We start from the raw sequence: 8425 nt of genomic DNA, 5'->3' as shown, positions 1-8425 counted from the left end.
CCACCTTGCCTTCACACTGAGAAGTGGTACAGAAGATGTTTTATTATTGTTGTTGTTAATTTGTTGCTATATTAATGTGTGTGTGCCCACACATGTGGAGGTCAGAGGACAACGTGTTGTTGGTTGCTTTTGCTCTTTTGGGGGGCCCAGCACCCAGATCCCAAATAAATCACACACAGAAGCTTATTTTTCCTTATAAATGCCCAGCCTTAGCTTGGCTTATTTCTGGACAGCTTTTCTTAACTGTTTACATTTTGCCTCTGGGTTTTTACCTTTCTCTGTTTCTGTATGTTTTTTTCTTTCCTTCTTATTCTGTGTCTGGTTGTATGGCTGTGTGGCTGTGTGGCTGGGTGACTGGGTGGCTGTGTGACTGTGTGGCTGAGTGGCTGGCCCCTTCTTGTCTCCCTCCTTGATCTCTCTTCTTTCCTCCCAGATTTCTCCTGCTATTTATTCTCTCTACCTGCCAGCCCCACCCATCCTCTCTCCTGTCTCACTATTGACCAGTCAACTCTGTATTAGACCATCAGATGTTTTAGACAGGCAAAGTAACACAGCTTCACAGAGTTAGACAAATACAACATAAAAGAATGCAACACATCTTCACATCATTAAAGCAAATGTTCCACAGCATAAACAGATGTAACGCATCTTAAAATAATATTCTACAACACAATGTTGTGGAATCAGTTCTCTCCTGCCTTTATGAGCATTCTTGGGATCAAACTCAGAGCGACAGACAGCTTGTGTGACAAGTGCCTTTACCCACGGAGCCATCTCATCAGCCCAAGGACTCCTCACCCCCTCCCGAGCTGAAGGCCAAACCCAGGGCCTTGCGCTTGCCTAGGCATTCTACCACTGAGCTAAATCCCCAACCCCAAGGACTTTTTTTTTTTTTTTTTTTACATTGTGGAATAAACACTGCACTTTTGAGTTTGTGCCTGATTTTTTTATTTTTCCTCTTCTTTTTTTTTTTTAGATTGAGACCACAGACTTATTTGGAAATAGAACTGACTAAAGATGGAAATAATTATAAATCCAAATAGCGTCCTCAGTTTTTTTTTTTCTAAGCAAGCTCCTTGGCTGCCTTTCCGAGTCACGCTGATTTTTAAAGCAGCCCATCCCATGATTCCCTACTCCTATTTAGTTTTCCGTTTTTGCCATTATGTTCTAAATTTCCAAAAATTCTTTATTCTCTTGTTGCTTCTTTTTCTCCAACAAATAGTTTTTTAGATATATATAATACATGTACAAATTTCCATTTTAACCATTTGTAAATTTACAGTTTGGTGGCAGTTAATTGACATTTTTTGTGTGTGACCGCCATCACTGTATTCACCATCTCCAAGAAAAGCTGTGCTTGTCCAATAAAAGCCGCTTCTTCGCTACCATCTGGCCACTCCCCTTCCTAGGAGTTTCCTGTTCTAGGTACTTCGTAATAGGAACAAACCACTGTCCTCTTAGGTCTGTTTCCCCGGCATATTCTCAGGGTTCCGCTGTGTGTTACAGACACTGAATCCCATTCACTTTGCTGCATTGTGTGGATACGCGCTCGGTACTACAATCTATTTGTTCCAGTTCAGGTTTCCGCCTTTAATGGGAGGTGGGGGGGTGGGGGGGGGAGAGGTCACTTTGCATATCTTCCAATGGCCCTTACCCACTTTCCCCAGGACATTGATGGTTCTAAGGAGCTTGGGAGCGGAGGTGTAGGCTGATGCGATGGAGACTACGTGGATTCCTCCAACATGTGCACAGAGCATCTTTAGCTTCCTGCAATGGGCCGTCATTTCCCCTCAGAACCACCTGAATATAGAGTAGGGTACAGACACTGTATGAGAGCGCAGAAGCCTCCGGACCCTTTCAGATCAGGCACCAGGATTGGATGGGTCACTGGGGGCATCTCCAAGAGTAAGGTGAGGGCACCTTGGGCTTGAGCGACCTGTAGAGACGGTGTGTACCTGGGCCTCCTTTATCCACTGCTCTGTGCCGGACATGATGAGGCAGAACGGCTCTCGCCCGGCTCAGCTCCTCTAGTGGGTCTAGTGGGAGCAGACGCCAGAGTGGTGCGTGGCAGCGACTGGGTTGGAGTGGCAGCTGGGATTTGCTGAGGGCTGCACCTGCCTCTCCACGCTTCTCAGCAAGTTTCCTTCTGTGACTTAGCGAAAGAGGGACAATGAGATCATAGATCTGCCTCCTAGGATCCAGCACAGCTCGGAAACCCTGAGGCCCACGGGAGGCCGGTTGCTCGACCGAGCCCTGCCCTCCCGCCTCCTGAACCTCCTTTGAGACCAGCCTAGGCTAGCTTGGCTCTCAACAGGAAAACAGCCCTTCCTCCTGTTTTCTCCGGATGTATTTTCTCCAGTTTTGAATTTGCTGGAAGTGATCATCCTCGTGGCTGTTGAATTGTCTGTCTTTGCGCATTCCCGTGAGATCTGGGGAGAAAAGAGGTGAATGGAAGGTGTGAGACCCGGACTCGGTGAACCTGCTGGCTTGTAAAATCCGACTGCCTTACATTTTTTAGTGCCATCGCTCTTCCGTCATGTTTTTCTCTTTTTTGATAGTTATGACAATTGATTCCTGATGTTCTAGCCCATTCTAAATTAACTGCACCATTTGGAGACAGGCTTTCTTTGGGATTGTACTTTTGGGCTACAAAGGGCTGTGGGAATTTTCTGTGATTGGGGTTCTAAGTGGCAGCAATTACATGCTTTTTGAATTAGGAGAGATGTTTTAAATTGACCTAGATGCACTGATGAGTGAGTATACTGTATGCAGAATACTGGACCCCCCGGCGGAGTGAAATAAAGGCCTACGAGCTGAAAAATGTTATCCACCAGGGGGCGCAGTAGACCACGTTTGAAGTTTTTTCTTTTCTTTTTTTTTTGTGTGTTTTGTTTTTGTTTTTGCTTTTGTTTTTGTGAGGGAGTTTTGTTTTCAGAGAATTGCTGCTTTGTGTTTTTCTTGGGCCACTTTAGGGAGTGATTGTCTGGACAGCGGGTTTAGTGAGGCCACAAGAACATCCTGGGTAAGGCGGGGAGCCTGAGCTGTGGGTCTGGTTCCAAGTAGACAACTCCAGGGTCATTAGGTTGCCCTGTGGCTGGCTTGGTTGACCATAAGGATTGCCTTTCTTTTCTCCTTAAAATTTATTTTTTTGACAACTTCATACGTATATACAATACATTCTGGTCAGGCACACCCCCCTCTCAGTCCCATCCCCCATCACTCCCTTTCCCCCTCTCGTCCTTATCTCTTCTAGTTTAATTTTGTTCTGTGACCCACTGAGTTTAACCAGGGCTGCCCGCATGAGCACAAATACCTCACTAGTGCCTTCTCCAGCCAAGACAACGGCTCCCTTTCCCTCAGCAGCCATTAGCTGCCAACAGCCCCCTGGAAGCCTCTTCCCCACCCATGACCGAATGCTGGCAGGGCAGGGCTCGTGCAGTCCGTGTGCAACTGTTGTGAGTTCAATGTGCAATGGCTGGGTCACGCCCAGAACAAGCACGTCACAGCCTTCCTCGCCATCCCCCGGCTCTTCCCTCCTCCCTCTCCTGTGATGTTCTCCGAGCCTTGTCAGGGATGGCATCGTGTCCTGTTAGAATCAAGCACTCAGGAGTCACTGGCTCTCAGCACTTTGACCAGCCATGGGAGTCTCTCTGTATCAGCCACCATTCACGGAAAGCAGAACCTTCTCTGACAGGGCCAAGAGCAGCAGCACCGGTCTGTGAGTATAAACATGAACATTTAGGAGACAACATGTCTGACAACATGTCCATTTAGCAAAACTGAAGCAGTGTGTTCACCCCCGGGACCTAGGACCTCCCCAGCGATGGGCCTCGAACCAGGTCCACAGCACCAAGTATAAACGCCCTCCTGTGGTACAGCAAGCTTTCTTGTCCGACTCTCTTTGGACCACCAGTCCACAGATGATGATGTGGGGAGTTATTTTAATTACGAAAGCTTGGCCTTAGCTTAGGCTTGTCCCACAAGCTCTTATAACTTAAATTAACCCATACTTTTATTCATCTATGTCCTACCATGTGGCTTTTACCTCTCTCTCATTTTGTATATACAACACATTCCATGTCTGATGGCCTCTCCTCTTCCTCTCTCTGCCCGGAAGTCCCACCTATCTCTCCTGCCTAGCTATTGGTCATACAGCTTTTTATTACACCAACCACAGCAATACATCTTCACACAATGTACACATATTCTGCAACACGGGGGGAGGGGGAGGCCCCCCCCCCCCCCCCCCCGCAGGCCTTTCAGTACACAGGTGGTTACCCCCATAACAGCTGTACCACCGTTGCCTGGCAGGTTGGTATGGCAGCCTGCAAAAGAGGCTCCCCTTTCGTAGTGGCAGACGTTCTGGCCTCCCAGCCTTCCAAACTGAAAACAGCCCCACTCGCCTAAAGGCTTCAACACAAGTCTGAAAACTCACTTTTGATGAAGAATGCATCCCTAGAAAGCTCTGTAATCTTGTACCAGCCTCCCATCCATGCACTGGAGCCAAACTCATGAGTCACCACGAGAGAAATTGATCTATCTTTGGTCAAGCGTCCATCCTGAAACCTGCCTCTGTCACCAGGTGATGTGATGGATTAGCCTGGGCTATATAGGGCTAAGGATGTGACTCAGATGGCAAGAACTGAGAGGTCCACAACAAAACCCAGCTCTGTCTGCTGGGCTGAGTGGAAGGGCACTGCACAGTCCTCAGAAAGCAGGCTGAAAGGAGAGGGAGGACAAGACACAAAACCCATAGAGGGGTTTCATGTGACAGGGGCAAGAGGTACCACACAGGTCTCAGGATCAGCCCCACAAGAGAGGAGAGCCCTTCCTCACGTGGTGATGAATGGCCAGTCTGCAATGGTGACTTCAGGGTTGTCGCTCTGGGACACAGTCAGGGTTTGGCCCGTGGCTGAGGGGCGGTGGCATGCCCCCCTGAAGGTGGAGGAGAAGACCAAAATGATGGCTGAGGTGGTTGTTTCAATGCTGAGGCCACTGGACTGAAAAGCCCAGACACTGATATAGAGATGTCCTCGTCACTCAAGGAACACTGGCAGACTCCGGGACGGGGGCCTCATGGGAGAAATGAACTGTAAGCCCCTCAAAGAGCAAGTCGGAGACTGACCCTAGACCCCCAACTCTGGGCTTTCCAGAGTCTAGGAGGAGAATTTTCTGTGAATAGGTTGAGAATGCAGAAGATAGACTATGTTTGGTGGAGCAAGCCTTTGTTCCTAGCACTTGGGAGGCAGAGGCAGGAGGACTGCTGTGAGTTTAAGGCCGTCTGGTCTATATGAGTTCCAGGCCAGCGAGAGCTACACAGTGAGACCCTGTCGGGGGCGAGAACATGGAGAAAGAGAGGGAAGGAGAATCTTCAAATTACACAAGCAGATTAAACAGATAAAATTGCCTTTCAACCGCGCCCCCCTCAAATTACAACAAAAGAATTTTTTAAGGCATAAACCAAGAGCCAGAGAGGTGACTCAGTGGTGAAGAGGGGGCTGCTCTTCCAGAGAATTCGGGTTGGATTCGTAACACCCATGTGGCAGCTCACAAGTGTCTGTAACTCTGGTCCTAGGAGACCCAATGCCCTCTTCTGGTCTCCACAGGTACCAGGGACAGATGTGGTACCCATACATACATGCAGACAAAACACCCTTACACATAAAGTAAATTAAAAAAAATAAAAAACAAAATTTTAGAAGGCATAAACCCACAGGGTCAAGAAGAACAGAAGTGAGAAACACAAGAGAAGTGAGCGTTCTGGAAGTTCAGTGTCTTATGTAAACAGGCCTTGTGCTCACAGCCAATGGGACAAAGTCAGGCTTGAGGAAAGAACTAGATGGTTCATTCCTGTTCACCGATCTCTGGGGAGCTCGAGCCACGCGGAGACACTACACAGGGAAGCACGTGGTCCTCACCGCTGAGCAACCAGAAAGCGCAGCTGTCGGTCATCAGCCACTCGAGTGAGCCACCCTGGATGCCCAACCAGCATGACACAGCGGTGGGTGAGGAGTGACTGGCCTTGCAGGGCACTCACACTCAAGTGCTGGCAGAGGCCGGGGAGAGACATCACACCCGGAAGGATCCCAGAAGCACCAAGAACTGGAAACGTCCAGGGATTTGCCCATTTGTTGCTAGGAAATGTAAGACCCTGATATTTGGTGGCTTAACGCTGTAGCCTTCTGCCATTTGATGATTCTGCAGGTGCACTGGGCAGCTCTATTCCACGTCATGCTGGTTGGGCATCCAGGGTGGCTCACTCGAGTGGCTGATGATCAACAGCTGCGTTTTCTGGTTGCTCCGTGGTGAGGACCGCTGTGCTTCCCTGTGTAGTGTCTCCACGTGGCTCGAGCTCCCCAGAGATCGGTAAACAGGAATGAGTGGTTCAAGTCTGACTTTGTCCTAATACATTTGGCTGTGAGCACAAGGCCTGTTTATACAAGATACTGAATGTTAACTGAGTGGTGATGTTGAACGCCTTCAATCCCAGCAGAGGCAGAGAGGCAGGTGGATCTCTGAACTCATGGCCAGCCTGGTCTACAGGCCAAGTCTACAGAGAGAAACCCTGTCTCAACCTCTCCCAAAAGGATACTAAATGTCAGAAACATGGCCAATGTTAGTATCATGTTGAAATATGAAAGGAGGCAAAAATCCACAAAGTTGTTCCCAAGCCAGAGTTCTGTGCCTGAGGGACAAAGGAACAATGATGTGTAGCGCTGGATTTTGCAGGAAGAAGGATCTTCAACGTGTGTTGACTGACTTAAACCAATCTCCCTGTCAGTTGACTAACCCGTAACGAAGAAATTGAAGTGGCCCCATAGAAACAGGGGACTTGACGACCAATAATCAAGAGCCTAGGTGGAATTACCTGTTCCCAGGTTGCTGGACTCGGTGAAGTGTGTACATAGCCCTGGTCCATCATGCAGCTGCTGGCAGGTCTCATTGCCACCGGAGGCCCATGGACCCTGCTCTTGTTTCTCGAGTTCTGCTCATGACAGAGCCTCCTGGTCCCACTCGCTTCCCGAGGTCACGGCTCCGGGGCTGCCTCCTGAAAAATGGCGTAGACAGCTTTTGGCAAAGGAGAAGTTGTTGTTTTATGGCTTGGTTTCAAAATCTTTGTCGAAAGACTCTTTCATGTCACTAGCATCCTTCTCAGTCACTAACAACAAATCCCGTCCATCTGGACCAATCGTAGCCTGTGGCCAGATGTCTTACAGAGCAGCGCCGCTCAAATTTGAGGACTCGTGTTTGCTGTTGTCAGGTTCCAAAGGCGGTAGCGGCTGGGGATGCTGCTCAGTTGGTAGCACGCACGCACGCACGCACGCAGCCTTGGGTTTGAGCTGAGACCACCACACAAACCAGGTGTGGTGTGCACACTATAATCCCAACACTTGAAGCAGGGCGGAAGCAAGAGAATGGAGAGGCTAGGCTGCGATACAGAAGACTCTGTAATAACTCCCTGCCGCCCGGGAAAAAGCAGGAATAATCTCAGTACCATTTGGCTTTATCCTTTCAAATATGGAGAGATGGCTCAGTGGTTAAGAATATTTGCTGCGCTACTAGAGGATCAGGGATCAGTTCCTAGCACCCACATGGTGGGTCACAACCATCTGTAACTCCAGTTCCAGGGGACCTGACATCTTCATTTGGCCTCCACAGGCACCAGGGATGCATGTGGTGGACAGACAGACATCTGGTCAAATCACCCAAACACATTAACTTTTATTTTTAAAGTTATTATTATTATTATTATTATTACTATTATTATTATTTTAAGACAGGCAGCTCTGACCATTCTGGACTCACTATATAGACCAGGCTGGCCTTGAACTCACAGAATTTCCACCTGCCTCTGCCTTCCAAGTGCTGGGATTAAAGGCATGCACCACCATGCCTGACCCCTCCCCCCAAATAATAATAGTGATGATGATGATGATGATACAGTTATTGTTCCTAATTCTGAGTCCTTAGTGGAATAGTTGGTGACCCTCATGTGTCCTTTTTTATGTGAACCATCTCTTCTCTCTACATATGTCCAAGATTTTCCATCTTGGTCTTGAAAATGTAGAGTTTCTGTTCCAAAATCCCAGTGGCTATTGTGGAAGCAGCTTTGGCCGTAGCTGGAGTCAGCCCTCCACACAGAGATGCTAAACAGAGACTGTCTACCCCAGCACACCTGAAACACAGCAGTAATTACAGGGCTACTCCCTTTTCATCAAGCGTTCCGTACTCTCCCAGCTTAACAACCTAGACGGGCTTTGTTAGTTTTGCTGCTGCGTTACCTGATTTATCAGTACTGGAAGACATGCATGCAAGGCGGGGGGCACCTTCCCAGTCAGGACATCCATTCCCAGAACTCATCTGCAAGGGAGGCAAAGGTAGCTCATGGAAAGTCTATCCAAACATTACTCTCCAGCTAAGCATT

At 48.5% G+C, this 8425-nt stretch overlaps 1 long non-coding RNA gene across 3 annotated transcripts in view; it reads right to left on the bottom strand.

Moving 5' to 3' along the window:
• Window positions 1-971: 971 nt before the first annotated feature.
• Window positions 972-8425, bottom strand: part of LOC128122950 (uncharacterized) — a 43009-nt gene continuing 35555 nt past the window's right edge. The window contains exons 2-4 of one of the 3 annotated variants that reach the window (XR_008222538.1): window positions 6869-7048; window positions 3314-3716; window positions 972-2429 (exon numbers count right to left, since the gene is read on the bottom strand). This is a non-coding gene — a long non-coding RNA (uncharacterized LOC128122950). Of the gene's footprint in view, window positions 2430-3245; window positions 3717-6868; window positions 7049-8425 lie in introns of those variants that run through there. The other 2 variants (XR_008222536.1, XR_008222537.1) reach the window with 2 other exon arrangements.

This window comes from Peromyscus californicus, unplaced genomic scaffold (assembly GCF_007827085.1).
Source record: "Peromyscus californicus insignis strain IS unplaced genomic scaffold, ASM782708v3 Scaffold_3__1_contigs__length_106647218, whole genome shotgun sequence".
In the NCBI taxonomy this organism is placed as follows: Eukaryota; Metazoa; Chordata; class Mammalia; order Rodentia; family Cricetidae; genus Peromyscus; species Peromyscus californicus.
This window is presented reverse-complemented; position numbering and strand designations above follow the sequence as displayed.